This window comes from Hyperolius riggenbachi, chromosome 4 (assembly GCF_040937935.1).
Source record: "Hyperolius riggenbachi isolate aHypRig1 chromosome 4, aHypRig1.pri, whole genome shotgun sequence".
Lineage (NCBI taxonomy): Eukaryota > Metazoa > Chordata > Amphibia > Anura > Hyperoliidae > Hyperolius > Hyperolius riggenbachi.
In genome coordinates, this window is record NC_090649.1 from 318109460 (window position 1) to 318124580 (window position 15121).

General features: G+C 42.2%; 1 protein-coding gene across 4 annotated transcripts in view; it reads left to right on the plus strand.

Moving 5' to 3' along the window:
* Positions 1-15121, plus strand: part of HIVEP2 (HIVEP zinc finger 2) — a 258918-nt gene that overhangs the window by 133577 nt on the left and 110220 nt on the right. For all 4 annotated transcript variants that reach the window (XM_068231705.1, XM_068231706.1, XM_068231704.1 and 1 more), the window contains one exon: positions 6490-6564. The gene's annotated coding sequence lies outside the window, so the exon portion shown is untranslated. The remainder of the gene's footprint in view (positions 1-6489; positions 6565-15121) is intronic.

The following is a 15121-nucleotide window of genomic DNA, read 5'->3' on the forward strand; positions in this document are numbered from 1 at the left end:
ACACAGCAACCCTGTGGAAGAAGATGCTCTGGTCAGATGAGACCAAAATGGAACTTTTTGGCCAAAATGCAAAACGCTATGTGTGGCAGAAAACGAACACTGCACATCACTCTGAGCACACCATCCCCACTGTCAAAAATGGTGGTGGCAGCATCATGCTCGGGGGGTGCATCTCTTCAGCAGGGACAGGGAAGCTGGTCAGAGTTGATGGGAAGATGGATGGAGCCAAATACAGGGCAAACTTGGAAGAAAACCTCTTGGAGTCTGCAAAAGACTTGAGACTGGGGCAGAGGTTTACCTTCCAGCAGGACAATGACCCTAAACATAAAGCCAGGGCAACAATGGAATGGTTTGAAACAAAACATATCCATGTGTTAGAATGACCCAGTCAAAGTCCAGATCTAAATCCAATCGAGAATCTGTGGCAAGATCTGAAAACTGCTGTTCACAAACGCTGTCCATCTAATCTGACTGAGCTGGAGCTGTTTTGCAAAGAAGAATGGGCAAGGATTTCAGTCTCTAGAAGTGCAAAGCTGGTAGAGACATACCCTAAAAGACTGGCAGCTGTAATTGCAGCAAAAGGTGGTTCTACAAAGTATTGACTCAGGGGGCCGAATAATTACGCACACCCCACTTTGCAGTTATTTATTTGTAAAAAATGTTTGGTATGATGTATGATTTTCGATCCGCTTCTCACATGTACACCACTTTGTATTGGTCTTCCACCTGGAATTCCAATAAAATTGATGCATGTTTGTGGCAGTAATGTGACAAAATGTGGAAAACTTCAAGGGGGGCGAATACTTTTGCAACCCACTGTATGTGGTAGAAGGGTAAACTGAGTGAATTCACTTTGAATAGATACTTTACATTACCTCATATTACATAAATGTGGTATGGACACTTTAAAGTTGGCCATACATGGTTTGAATTCATGTCAGATTGATCACTTTTAGGTATTTATTAATGGAATTGCTCAGAAATTGATTGTTGCACATAGTATCCGATCAAAAAATCCATACATACTAAGTTGGACAAGGTGGAAAATGTCTATAAAGTGTGCAGGAATAGAATGCCTTCTGTAGGATTTCGATTGATGATGCGTTAATTTCAAGTATAAAGCCTGCTCTTTGCACGCTAAGATTGACCCTGGTGGATGTGATCTTTCAGATGCAGATTCCTGTGTATGTACATCTGATTGATTACTATTCGATCAACCATCCCAAATTTTTTTGATCGAGAGGAGGAATCAAATTCTTTCTCAATCAGTTGCAAATCGACCAATGTATGGCTAGCTTAAAACATCTAGGGAATAACAGGTCAGATCTTAGCCCCATATTATATGTACGCCTGGGGATAAAATAAGATCTAGGGATTATGTTTGTTTGAATAAGCTTCTGTTTTGTGATATACTCGGAAAACATTCAAGAATATCCTGCCAACTGCTGTCCGGGGGGAAGAGACCAATATCTTTCTCACATTTTCCGGAGCTAAAAGGGGCGCCTGGTAAAATCTCAAAAATGTTACCCTTATTCTACTCAGGGTTGTGGAGTCAGAGTTGAGGAGTTGAAGCAATTGTTGGGTACCTGGAGTCGTGGGTTTCATAAACTAAGGAGTCGGAATTGGATGTTTTTGTACCAACTTCACAGCCTGATTTCTACTATCCCCAATCCTGGATAGTAGAGTATCGATAATTACCGTATACTGATATTCTACCACCCCTCACTGTAATCCTATTCTCACACTAACCCTCCCCTATCTAGCCTAAAGGCTCATACACACATCAGACTATAGTCTTTGGAAAATGAAAGATCACAGACCAATCTTACCACCCTTCATGTAGTATGAGAGCCATACTCTACACAGTCTATTCTATGGAGCTGAACTTCCCATCAGACAGAAATCTTTGCAAGATGCTGCACACACAGATGCTGTACAGACACAAAAGATCAGTATCTGCAAAAGATCTGTTCCTGCCAAAAATTCATTCCTGCAAATTGCAATGATAGTCTATGAGATCTGCAGATCATCATACACACATGATTTAACTGACATTCATCTGCAGATCAGATCCACCAGGATAGATTTTCAGATCTGCAGATGATTGCTTGATCTGCAGATGAATGTCAGTTAAATCATGTGTGTATGATGATCTGCAGATCTCATAGACTATCATTGCAATTTGCAGGAATGGATTTTTGGCAGGAACAGATCTTTTGCAGATACTGATCTTTTGTGTCTGTACAGCATCTGTGTGTGCAGCATCTTGCAAAGATTTCTGTCTGATGTGGAGATCAGCTCCATAGAATAGACTGTGTAGGTATGGCTCTCATACTACATGGAATGGTGTAAGATTGGTCTGTGATCTTTCATTTTCCAAAGACTATGGTCTGATGTGTGTATGTGGCCTTACACTAACCTTCCCCCACCTACTCCTAACACTAGCCCTCCCCCAAATATGCCTAACACTAACCCCCTACCTTATTTAAGACCATAACCAGGCACCCAAAGTACCTCCCATTTCCCCCACTCAAGTGCCAAGATGCCTATTACAATATCCTGGCGCCTAAATTACCACCTTACGGTGCATGGCTATAACATAGCCAAATGCCTTAAAGGGAATCTGAAGTGAAAATAAACTTATGATATAATGATTTGTATGTGTAGTACATCTAAGAAATAAAACATTAGCTGCAGAGATATGAGTCTAATATTGTTTCCAGTACAGGAAGAGTTAAAGGGAACCTGAACTGAGTAAAATTATTTAAAATAAACACATGATGTAGCTGCAAATTAATATTACATACTTACCTTGCCATCATTTCCTTTCAGAAGCTCACCATTTTCTTCTGAGAGTGATCCCTTCCAGTTCTGACAAGATTTTGTCAGAACTGAAATATACCAGTTGCTGTCAGTTATATATCAGCTGTTGTCAGTTACAACTAAATGTGCAAGGTAATGTCCATGTTTCCATTTGGCTCAAGTGGGCAATACAACAGTTTAACAGTGTGCTGACCAGGAAGATGTTATGGGGTAGTGGCTATTTTCAAAATGGAGGACAGAGAATTCCATCGATCACCGTGGACAAACAGGACGCAAGAGAGGAGAAAGAGATTGATGAACAGACTCCATGGGAGGTAAGTATGACCTGTGTATGTTTATTTTGACTTTTTATTTTCAGTTCAGGTTCTCTTTAAACTCCAATTGTTATTTATGCAAAAGAGCTTCACTGAACTTTCTGACTTTCAAAGTTGCAGAGAGCTCTATCTTCTGAAGCTTATTATCTCAACTGTCTGTCACTATATTTTGTTTTTTTTGCAGAGGAAAGTTCAAAAGGTCATTAGCTTGCTCTGTGAAATCATTTTGAATGCTGAGTGTGGTGCGTAAACTGCAAATATTAGAGAATGATGCAATGTTATAAACAAAAAAAATATATAACTGAAAATAAAAATATGAGACTATTTTCTTTGCTACTAATGTTCTATTAATGATCTGTACTACACAACCAATTAATTACAGAATATCATAATTTTTGTTTTCGCTTGAATGTCCCTTTAATATCTATTAGAATAGCTCTATAAAGTAAAACCATGTTTATCTCATCAGTTTAATTTCACTTCTGGTCCACTTTAAGCCTGGGGCCCACTACGAATGGTTATCTGATTTCCGGAAACACTTCTGATTATCGAATCAAGAAACACAGCGATTTTTAGCATAATTCCCTGAGCGATCTTGAAGAAAAATTGATTTGCCCCTGCATACACTTGAAGTTCTCTCTCTGGGATCGCTCCAAAAATGCTGCATGTAGCGCTTTGCAGATCGCTGGCAGGAAGCATTCTAGTGGGCCCCAGGACAAACAAATGCTTGTGGAGGGAGCTAAGGGTGGGACCTTCAGGGATTGAGACAGGACTTTTCTGCTTTCCTGTTTTAAGTGGAAAATCCTTTTAACCTCTGTGGCTAGCTTATATTTCTACAAACTGGTTACTTTCGTGCATTTATGAAATCCGTGTGTGAGCAGAAATTCACTGTTTAGGAGTAAATGGAAAACTTATTTTCAGAATTGTGTACAATAGATCTGCTGAAAACCCTTTATGTACACAGCACATTTTTGGCAGTGTGATGGAAAAAAGACATTCTGCTATTAACAAAGGAAAACAATTATTACCAGGAAAAATAAGTCATGTTCTGACTTTCTGGCAGCTTTGCTAGAAAGAATGAATTCCAACGCTGGCCTCCCCTTGCTATAACGATTTGCTGGAAATCTGCTCATACTCTAGATAAGGTTGGAAAGGGCTCCGTTTAGGACATTTGGAATGTGAATTGGGGCTGTTTTCCTTTTTTATTGAAATCTTCAGACTGCCTGGGGAGAGCTAAAGCGCGCAAAAAGGAGGAATCTCCCAGCATTCTGGGACTGTAAAGATAATAAGTGAATCACTTGTAATAATTCCAAACTCCTGAAACGTCCTGCATAGACTGGATCCAGATGAATTTCCTGGAAAGCCTTGTGATGTCTCAAAGGCTGCGGATGTGAAGCCAATGCATATGTATTCTTTGTATGTTAAATTGCCGATTTGCAGCACTGTTTACATGTACTGGTTAGTGAAACATTACCATTGCCTGCTTGTTTTCATATTTGATAGCAAGCAATATGGCTGAGACAGATGTTGTATATTATGGGTTGGGACCAAACCTTCAAAAAATCTCCTTGACTAGAAGCCAGGCAATTTGCCCAACCATGTGCATATTTGGAATTACACTGCAGCATATCACTGTTACGTGTAGTGAAGCAGAATATGCAGCATAACATGACAACAAGGGGCTTATTTCTAAAGGTGGCCATACACTTATAGATTTGCAGCACATTCGACCATCAGATAGATTTCTGTCAGATACCTGTCAAGTCGAATCTGACAGGAATCTATCTGATGTGTGTCACACACTAGGAACAGATTTACAATATATTTCAGGATGAAATCTATTGGAAATCGATCTAAATGCATTATTGGACCATTACATCCAATGCAACTCTATGGGCCATCGATCTGCTGCCAGCAGCAGATCGACCTAGATTTTCCATCCTGTCAGATAGATCAAATTGTTTGAAATCGGCCGCAAATTGAAAGATTTCATAGAATCGATTTCCGATCGATCAATCAATTCCATAGAATCAATCGACGGCTGAAATCGACCAATGTATGGGCCCCTTAATAGTCAGAAACGTTTTATTCTTCTTTGCACACAATTGACCTGGCATAATTCACTTTATTAATTAGGAGAATTCAACAACGAACTTATTAACTGTGACACCTTCACCATTGACCTCCGTGGAGGTGACAGATGAATATGTGAATTATTAGGAGTGATTCTAGCATGAGGCTGCTACAGAATTTGCCTTGCCTTCACATTTATTTTGTGATGGACCTAATTCAGGCTCACATATGTAATGCACATAATAGTAAACTTGCATTCATTAGCAATGCACTTTTTTTGGGCGATGCATGTCTGACATTTTTCAGTACAGGTCAGGTGATCTGTGCTCACAACAAAAGACTGCCTGCTTAGCCCCTCCCAGCTACTTCCTGGCAAAAAGTATATACTCCTGGAGTGCACAAAACTTCACACTTTGCTAATTAATGCAAATTTATTCCCAGGAATTTAAACAGGTAGGATGCTGAACTATTGCTTTAAGAGAAGCAAAAAAGCGTTTTTCATACATCTGTGTGGTTTATTATTCCTGTTAACAGAAAAATGGTACTGGCTTAAAGGGAACCTGAAGCAAGAAGTATATGGAGGCTTCCATATTTATTTCCTTTTAAACAATACCAGTTGCCCATCAGTCTTGCTGATTATTCTGGCATCAGTAAAGTGAATCACTACCCTGAAACAAGCATGTGGCTAATCCAGTCAGACTTAAGTTAGAAACATCTGATCTGCATACTTATTCAGGGTCTATGGCTAAAAGTATTACATGCAGAGGATCAGCAGGGCGGACAGGCAACTGGTATTGCTTAAAAGCAAAGAAATATGGAAGCCTCCACATCGCTCTCACTTCAGGTTCCCTTTAAATCATGTGACTTTTCTGAAGCCACTGTTCCCTCCTGCCAATAAATAGTGTTGAATGTGAGATGTTGTGACAGACTATATACTGTGTGACTCGTCAGTGCCATCCTGTACTGAGAGGATAGTGCTTTTAGCAGTGAGGACCTGATATTTACTTTTACACTTATATTAATGATAAACTTACTGTTTGATAGTATTTAGAATGAGTGTTCTCTACCACAATTTACGGTATAGCTAATTGTGTCTTTTGCTTGTTGTAGTCTACAACAAATAGGGGTTAAAATTAAAAAAACATCTTCAAAATCAGCAGTTTGTGGTAAAGCAAATCACACAGTAAACACGGAGAGCAGTCAGTAGAGCAAATTTTATTAATGTTAATATTGATATGGTATCAGGTGACATACTTACATATTTCCTTTGTTTGCACAGATTGTTACTTTGCCCCTGGAAGATAAAACACGTTTTTGTTTACTCAAGATAAAGCTGCTTCCCAGCTGACATAAGGTAAGTGTTTGTTAATCCCAAGGAAATGAGTTTCTGGATATTTTTAATTTAAATTTAAAGGGAATTTTTTTGTTATGTTTTCAATAACTCCAAGGAAATCTAAAGTATCATGGCCAAAGATGTGATATTTGCCATGTTGAAACAGCTATTCATGTGCTGAGGGGAAAGTTGGATGATTGCTCCAAATGATAGCATGTTCAAATCTTTCACAGTTGCAAGGCACTGCTTTTCAGTGTACATTTCCTTCACTAACCACCTGCACTGTCTGTGATCCGGCAGATGTCTCCCCGCTCAGATCTCCCAATGTGTGACCATCATTAGAAGTTTAAAGATCCCCCTACAAGTTGGTTCCTGATTAGGTGATTATGGCATACTGACACTCCCAGTCCTCTGTAGAGGTGTGTACACTCCCACAATTACTGTTGCCCGCAAGTATTGGGACTCAGTCCCTTTGGCTGACAGTGCAGGGCAAAATTCTTTACAGACACATCTAACCTACAGGCTAGCAACACGTTCTGTTATCATGTCGGGGTGCCAACAGTACGATGCATGATAGCGTGGGCGGGGTGAGTAGGAGAATAATAAGGTTGGCTGGTGCTCGGTGGAGATGATCCGCCCATCCTGCTCTCTAGCTGTGGCATGTGGGGGGCATTGGGGGCTACCATTGGCTTGTTAGATTCTTGGTTCCAACTTGCTGGCATAGCCAAGAATCATCTGTAAGGCTTTAGAAGTGCACAGCTATACCTTGCTATGCTTGCTAAAACTTTACAATGCATAGCCCTAACCAGGGAAGACTTGCCTCAATGAATGGTACATTTTCACTTTAAAGTATAGCAGTCATGTACCAATGGTTGAATTGTTTTGGAGGACATATAGATTTTGAAATTGCTAAGTACAGGGGAGCCTCTAGGCATAGGCAGTACAGGCCATTGCCTGGAGTGCCACTGGTCCTGGGGGCGCCATATTGCTGGATTAAGCCATGCCCCCTGGCTGAAACCACACCCCTGACTAAGCCCCACCCCCACGGGTGTTCTTTTACTTGCTTCTGCTGCATCTGCTTAGCGTAAGTTGCAGGCAGCTGCCACTGTGTCCTTCTGTGCTTTGTACATCCTTTTTCCCCCTTTGTGCCTCCTTCTGTCCCTTTTGTATCTCCTTCTGTCTCCTTGTGCCTCCTTCAGTCCCTTGTGCTGTGTCTGACCCCCTGTTTGTCCTTCTCTCTCCTTTTATGCCTCCTGTCTCCCTTTGTGCCTCCTTCTGCCTTCATGTGCCTCCTTCAGTCCCCCTGTGCCACCTCTGCCTCCTTCTTTCCCCCTGGGCCTCCTTAATGTCCCCCTGTGCCTTTCTTTGTCCCCCTGTGCTTCCTCTGCCCCCCTTTTCCTCCTTTAGTCCCACTCTGCCTCCCTTTGTGCCTCATTCTGTCTCCATGTGCCTCTTCAGTCCCCATGTGCTACCTCTGCCCCCTGCGCCTTCCTCTGTCCCCCGTGCCTCCTTCTGTGACCTTTTGTGCCTTCTTCGGTCTTCCTGTGGCTTTGTCTGTCCACCTCTTCCTCCTTCTGTCTCCCTGTGCCTCCTTACACCCCCCTCTGCCGTTTTCTGTCACCCTTTTGTGCCTCCTTCTGTTCCCCTTTGTGCATCCTTCTGTTCCCCTTTGTGCCTCCAACTGTCTCCCTGTGCCCCCCTTTGTGCTTTTTTCTGTCCCCCATTGTGCCTCCTTCTGCCCCCTTTGTGCCTCCTTCTTTCCTCCTGTGTCTCCTTTTGTCTCCCTTTGTGCCTCAATCTTTCCCCCATTGTGCCTCAATCTTTCCCTCATTGTGCCTCCTTCTGCCCCACTTTGTGCCTCCTTCTGCCCCACTTTGTGCCTCCTTCTGCCCCACTTTGTGCCTCCTTCAGTCCCCCTGTACCTCCTTCTGCCCCACTTTGTGCCTCCTTCTGGCCCTCATGCCTTCTTCCATCCCCCTGTACCGCCCACTGCCCCTCTGTGTACCTCCTTCTGTCCTCCTGTGCCTCCTTCTGTCCTCCTTTGTGTCTCATTCTGTCTCATTGTACCTCCATTTGTTGCCCATCGTGCCTCCTTGTATCCCCGTGTGCCTCCTTCTGTCCTCCTTTATGACCTCTTCTGACCCTCATGCCTCCTTCTGTCCCTCTGTGCCTCCCTATGTCACCCTGTATGCCTTATTCAGCCCCCTTGTGCCTCCTTCTGTCCCCCTTTGTGCTATCTTCTGTCCCCCATTGTGCCTATGTGTATTTCCTGGTGAAACGCTGCAGCTTTTACGAGTATTTTTCTGGTGAAATGCTGCTGCAATAAGTGTAATTTCTGGTGAAACACTGTCGCATTATGATTATTTTCTGGTGAAACATTGCCGCATTACGAATATTTTGTGGTGAAAATGCTGCTGCAATACGATTATTTTCTGGTGAAACGCTGCCACGTTATGATAATTTTCGGGGTGGAGGCACCACAGGTTTTCTCGCCTGGAGTGACAAAATGGCTAGAGGCACCCCTGGCTAAGTACACATAGTACAAACTACAGTTTGGATTGAAATACTGCAGATTTTAGAGTAGGTACATCATTTTTTTATATGCCACTGGTTAACATAATAATCGCCCCTTGGATCGCAGCATCTTATTCATGACAAATAAATATTTACACCTTCTCAATGTCGGAAGGAAGCAGCACGAACCTGAGATTTAATAGTCCCAGCATAGCAACTCTACAGAGCATGGAAACATGCAGTTCTAACACCTTATGAGTTTGTCTTCATGCTGCCAAAGCGGGGGAAATGAAAGAGGCAGTCAGAATGGAAGGCATTTTTTTTGTACCTGACTTCTGTGGTCTGCTCTAGCAGAACACACAGTCTCTGCACCTGGGCTCATCTGCTCTAGCTAATAAATCTGTTAGGAAAGACACTTCTATAATAGTCCGTGTTAGCTGAGGCATCACCTAATACCACTAGGTCCCATTTGTTTTTGTTTTTTTCGGGGGACTTTGCCGTAAAATTCTGCTTGACAAGGTGACTTCCATTAGAAAGATGTTGAGGTTGGAATATGAAGTTGAACCGTTTCTTCGAGCCTTTGATTTGTGGTGGAAGTTGCATCATAGAAAAGTTGAACATTCAAGTCTTCTCCTTTGATCCTTTTCATCATTCCTTTGCTTTACTTCCAAGGAGAAGCATGACCATTCATAGAGGCTTTCAGTTTCTTGCTTTGATTTTCCTCCCTGTTAAAACAAGCAAAGCCAATTCTACCTCTCCTCTGAGTTTACGATGTGGCAGCTACTGACAGGAAAAAGCTCTCTCCTACCTTTGTGGTTTATTTTGACATTCAGAAATGAAACGTTACAGTAATACAGATCATTACAAAAATACTGAGTGGACTGACTTCCCTAATGGTATCCTGATGGTCACCTAATGGCTGTGGCTTGGCATGTAAGAACTAGTGAATAGCAAGTTCAGGCTGCTCCATAAAGAAATCTTTCAGTGCAGAACATTGACTGTATTAGAGTGAAGTCCAACTCCAAGCATGGTTCTAAATATACCACGTGATAGCATGGTTAGCAAAAATGCCCAGGTATTATCCTTTTCATGTGAAATTGGCCTTCTTCAGCCTAAAAAAATGTGGTCACATGATCAGAAGTGACCAAGTTGAAATCGGTCTCAAGACTGCTCTGTGGGCAGAGCTGCTTTGTGCCTCAGCATTACTGTGCTTTTCAGACTTTGATTGGGTGGAGCACAAACAGAGGTCTGTGAGGAAGTGACAGACTGAAACACTGGAAGCCATACGCTGGAAATAACTCTGGAATAGAGGTCCAATGCCATTAGATCTGTGTTTCTCAGCTATATTACATTATATACTCCATTATAAAAGCCAGTGTTTAGCAAGTACTGCGTACATGGATTATTCTCAACTGGTCACTTTGGCGCAGGGTGAGAAGAATGACGGCTTTCCCTGCTGCCTCTCAAATTGCGGGCAGCGTTAATTACTATTCCCCCTCCGAGTTGTAGCAACTCAGAGGGAGAAGTAATTTGTGATCGAATTACACTGATGCGCGGCCATAGACATAATAACATTATGTCCATTGCGGTGCCCAGATCAGGCGCAGTGCGGGGAAGAGCGTGGGCCGAAATGACCTGCCTCAGCAAGTAATGGCTTGATGTGGCTTCCATTGTCCCAAGTACATACACATGTTTTACCACCACGCAAGTTGTGCATACATGCTTTCCAAACATTTCCAATGCACTATCAATGCATTATCTTTTGTGGTGCTGTACAGAATAAGAAAACAAATATGGATACATACAATACAGAGATTGCATACATAATACAGAAGTGGTAGACAATGAGATAGTTATAGTGACTATTGTTTAGTGGTTAACAAAATGTACAGCCATTTACAAGACACAAAAGGGAGACATCCCCACCCCTGCAAACTAACAATCTAAAAGACTATTTATATTTTATTTATGTATGAATTTATTTTTTAAAACTAAGATTGTGACAAACAAAAGCACCCCCTGAACCAATCTAAAGTATTCCCTTGGGTAAATGTACATGTGTATTGAGAACCTGTGCACTTGACAGTAGTTGCTGATGAGTCTTACTATTTGCTCACTGGTAGTCTGCTAACCTGCGATTGGCAAATGGAGTTATCAGGTCTGTTTTAAACTTTAAGGCACGTACACATCGCACTATTGTAGCAAACGACGGGTCCGTCAGACCCTCCTGCTGGGCGGACGCTCTGCCGACACTAGGACGTGTGTTCAGTCTGTCGGTAGACTGATCAGAATGTTTCTGACAGATCCGCTCAGCAAAATTTGTGTGGTCCCTGTCTTGCCTTTTGGTCTACATTTTTGCTGCCCAAATTCTGCCAGTACCGGAAATATGACGCTAGCCGAAGGAGTATATCGTTTCTGATTTCCACCTCCTGACTGCTTTCAATGTACAGTGCACACATTCTCATGTTGGGCTTCAAATTTCAGGTTCTACAGCCAATATAAACAGCTATAAATACAACTCCTCTGGTGCCAATACTTGCCTTCAATAACCCATTTAAAGAACAGCTCTATATGTGCGCATTGTTAGATGTTTACACAGTTTATTTTGGCAACAATGTATTAGATACTTGGGTTTGTGTCTTTCATCCTTTTACCAAAGTGGTTATGCTCCTGCCTTCAGTGTTTTTATTTATTGCAGTAAAGTACACAAACTTATATTCGATTGCTTATATTTTATATTTACACATTAGTCTTTTTTGCTGTTATTAAAGTGTAACAAGTTTTTTATTTTTGTTTTCGATATAGTGAGCTTAAAGGGAACCTTAACTGAACGGGGGGGTCAAGAGTTTTCACTTACCTGGGGCTATTACCAGCCCCCTGCAGCAGTCCTGTGCCCTCGGAGCCGCTCTGGAATCCTCCGGTCTCCCGCTGTCACTTAGTTTCGTTTTTGACGACTCACCAGTCGGCCGGCCGCCATGCGTATTATTGGACGCACTCCCTACTGCAATTAGCGCTGTTGCGGACTGCAACGCGTACAAAAATACGCGTTGCCGCATTCCGCACGCGTAGATATGAGGCAACAGTCCGCAACAGCGCTTATTGCAGTAGGGAATGCTTCCAATAATACGTGACAGCGGGGGACCGGAGGATTCCAGAGCGGCTCCGAGGGCACAGGGCTGCTGCAGGGGGCTGGTAATAGCCCCAGGTAATTGAAACTCTTTACCCCCAATTCAGTTAAGGTTCCCTTTAAGTGAGAACCTCAGCCATATTTTATTTTTGTGCTGCTTTAAGTTTGGCATTTTCTCGGTCCATGTTTTATTACAAGGGTACTGACAACAGGAAGTATGAAGAAATCTCTCCTATGAGGGCACAGACATCAATAAAATATATACATTTTTTGGTGTGGAACATTGTTAGAACATCTTTCATGTTTGATGTCATTAATTCTGTTTGCATCAGTTGAGACTGTTTCACTGTGACCAAATTGATAAGTCCTTTGGCTTAGTGTGGCCCTAATAATGTGATCACGGCCCACTGTGTACAGTGACCCATGAAGTACTGCGGCTTTCTGTACATCATAAGCTGTGATTGTCTCCACTGAAAGCAAAGGTCCTTCTTTGGGTCACTTTTCATTCGTTCTAACCATTGCATACTAGGAACAACCCACAAATGCCAGTTTGCCCCTTCTGATAGTCACTCAGATCCTCACACTTGCCCATTGTACATCCTTCGAACACATCAACCTCAAAAACTGACTGTTCTCTTACTTCCCAATATATACCACCCCTTGACATTGTAATGAGCTAATCTTTGTTATTCACTTGACCTCTTAGTGTTGTTAATATTGAATCTGGTTGGTGTATAGTGTGCCCTTTTAAGAGGCTGTTTTGCCTTTCTTGTATAAGATAGTTGTAATCCTGGTGGTGAATGTTTTTGCTCAACTTGAACTTTATTGAATATTGTCCAAGGAAGACAGCTGAGTAATTTGCAGGAAGCAATCTTTTCCTAGAAGTATGCAGTTTCAAAGCCCGAAAAATCCTCCTACCACAGAGACACCAGAGACAGCCATGGAAGAGGAAAAAAACATTTGATTAACTGTACATAAAGCAAGCTTGTTGAGAGGAGGAATGAAACGTTCATTACAGCTTTCAGAAAGCAAATGTACTGCCTCAGAGAAGCACCACTGCAGTGCTAAGCCCAGTTCTGAGGCAGCTGTTTCCTGACATTTCTCTAAAATGTTGTGGAAAAACTAATGAAGGTGGTACAGTAATGGTTTCAAGCTTGGTCTGTGGAAAAAATGAGTGAGTTTCCATCAGCAATTAAGAATGAACTGGGCTGTCTTTACCCTGTAGTGGGAGAAGCTTGTAGTTGTTGCACACAGGAAAGTGGAGAGACGACCGAGATGAGGGGTTGCTTTAGGTCAGCTTTTTAGCTATGTGGAGGGCGTAATGTACAGCATGGATGAATGCAGACAATGAGCCCATCTTTCCATTTGGGGGAACAGGATACCAGCACTTTCCTACTTCTACAGGAGATGCCAAATCTGTCTTCTCAGCCAGAAAAATATTACGACAGAGTTGCTTGATTTCCTGAAATGTAATACATTCAAAATTACATATTGGAACAGCTGTGTAGGATGAAACTGATTTAACCACCAGCCTTTCATACATATTTTTCTTGTCCTGTGATAGAAGAGCAGCGTCCATGGTAGTGAAATAATCTTATGTTTCTGTCTGTCTTGTATTTCATACATGCATTCCATTCCTTCCAGCAAAGGTTTACTTATAAAAGATACCATGTAGTTTTATTTGGCAGCACAGCAGCTGTAAAGGTGTAAATTGGATCCTTTCATTTTTGCACTTGTTACGACACTAGATTAAAATCACTCTGTGGCTGATTTACTAAGTGGTACGATTGCTAATTGTCAGCGTTCGGATTAGTTCTCTACCGCGGTTGCTGGGCAGAAAGCTGCCACTCCTGTACTTAGCATGTGATGTCGCACAATGTACAGAGAACCATGAACTACCTGTCCTCTGTACATGTCAGATGCCATCAGTTTCATTAATGTCAATGGGCCTGATTCACAAAGCGGTGATAACCAAGTTATCACGCCTAAAAGACTTTAGGCGTGATAACCTTTGCACCGCTGAGTTAGCACCATTTTGTGCTGGTGATCGCGCGCAAAGTCCAGCGCGCAAAGTTTTGCGCTGCAATCGCGCAATTCTACGCACAGCGCCCATAGGGTTTAATGGGCTCATCGCGCGCATCGCTCTGCGTGACTGCGCACGCAAAACTTTGCGCACGGGAATTTTGCGCGTGTTTCTTCTTATCACGCCTAAACTGAGTTTAGGCGTGATAAAGAGCTTTTCACTGGCGTGAAAACAGTTTGCACCGCTTTGTGAATCAGGCCCAATAGGTTTAAAGTAATGTACAGGGAGATTCATTTAAATAAAAAAATAAAAAGACTCCTACTTAATTGTCTGTGAATAATATGCTGGTGCCTGGTCAAGAAATGCTTACATTAAGGGCACAATGGGAATAACCCAAAGATCTCATGAGTAATAGAGAAATAAGATCTCTTGAGCTATTGAAAATCAGTCTTTCAGCGGAAGTTAATGTGGCTTTAATGGACAGGTGTGGTTTTAATGTTCACACGGTCTACTTTTATTTGAGGGGGGGGGGGGGGGTTTGCAGGGGAGTAAGAACTTCATAATGTCATTAGGCACACATGTTCCAAGATGAATATCCCTTGATAAGCATTGATCTTGTTAATGCAGCCATCGCACTTAGGAGAAAGCCATTCCTACTTCAATCCCCACGAGAAAAGCAAAATGGCCCCATTATAATGGAACGTACATTTGATCTTGTTCATATAACAAACATGCATTACAGTGTAAGGATTTTTTTTGACTGCTAAGCCTTCAGATACCCATAGACATTAGAGAAGGTCTAGTATGCTGGCATGATGTAGACGTGCTTTGACATGAGGCTGCTGTCTTAAGACTAAAGCCATAGCAACTGGTCAAAATAAAGCAACATAGCCAGCAGATCTTATGTTCCCTTC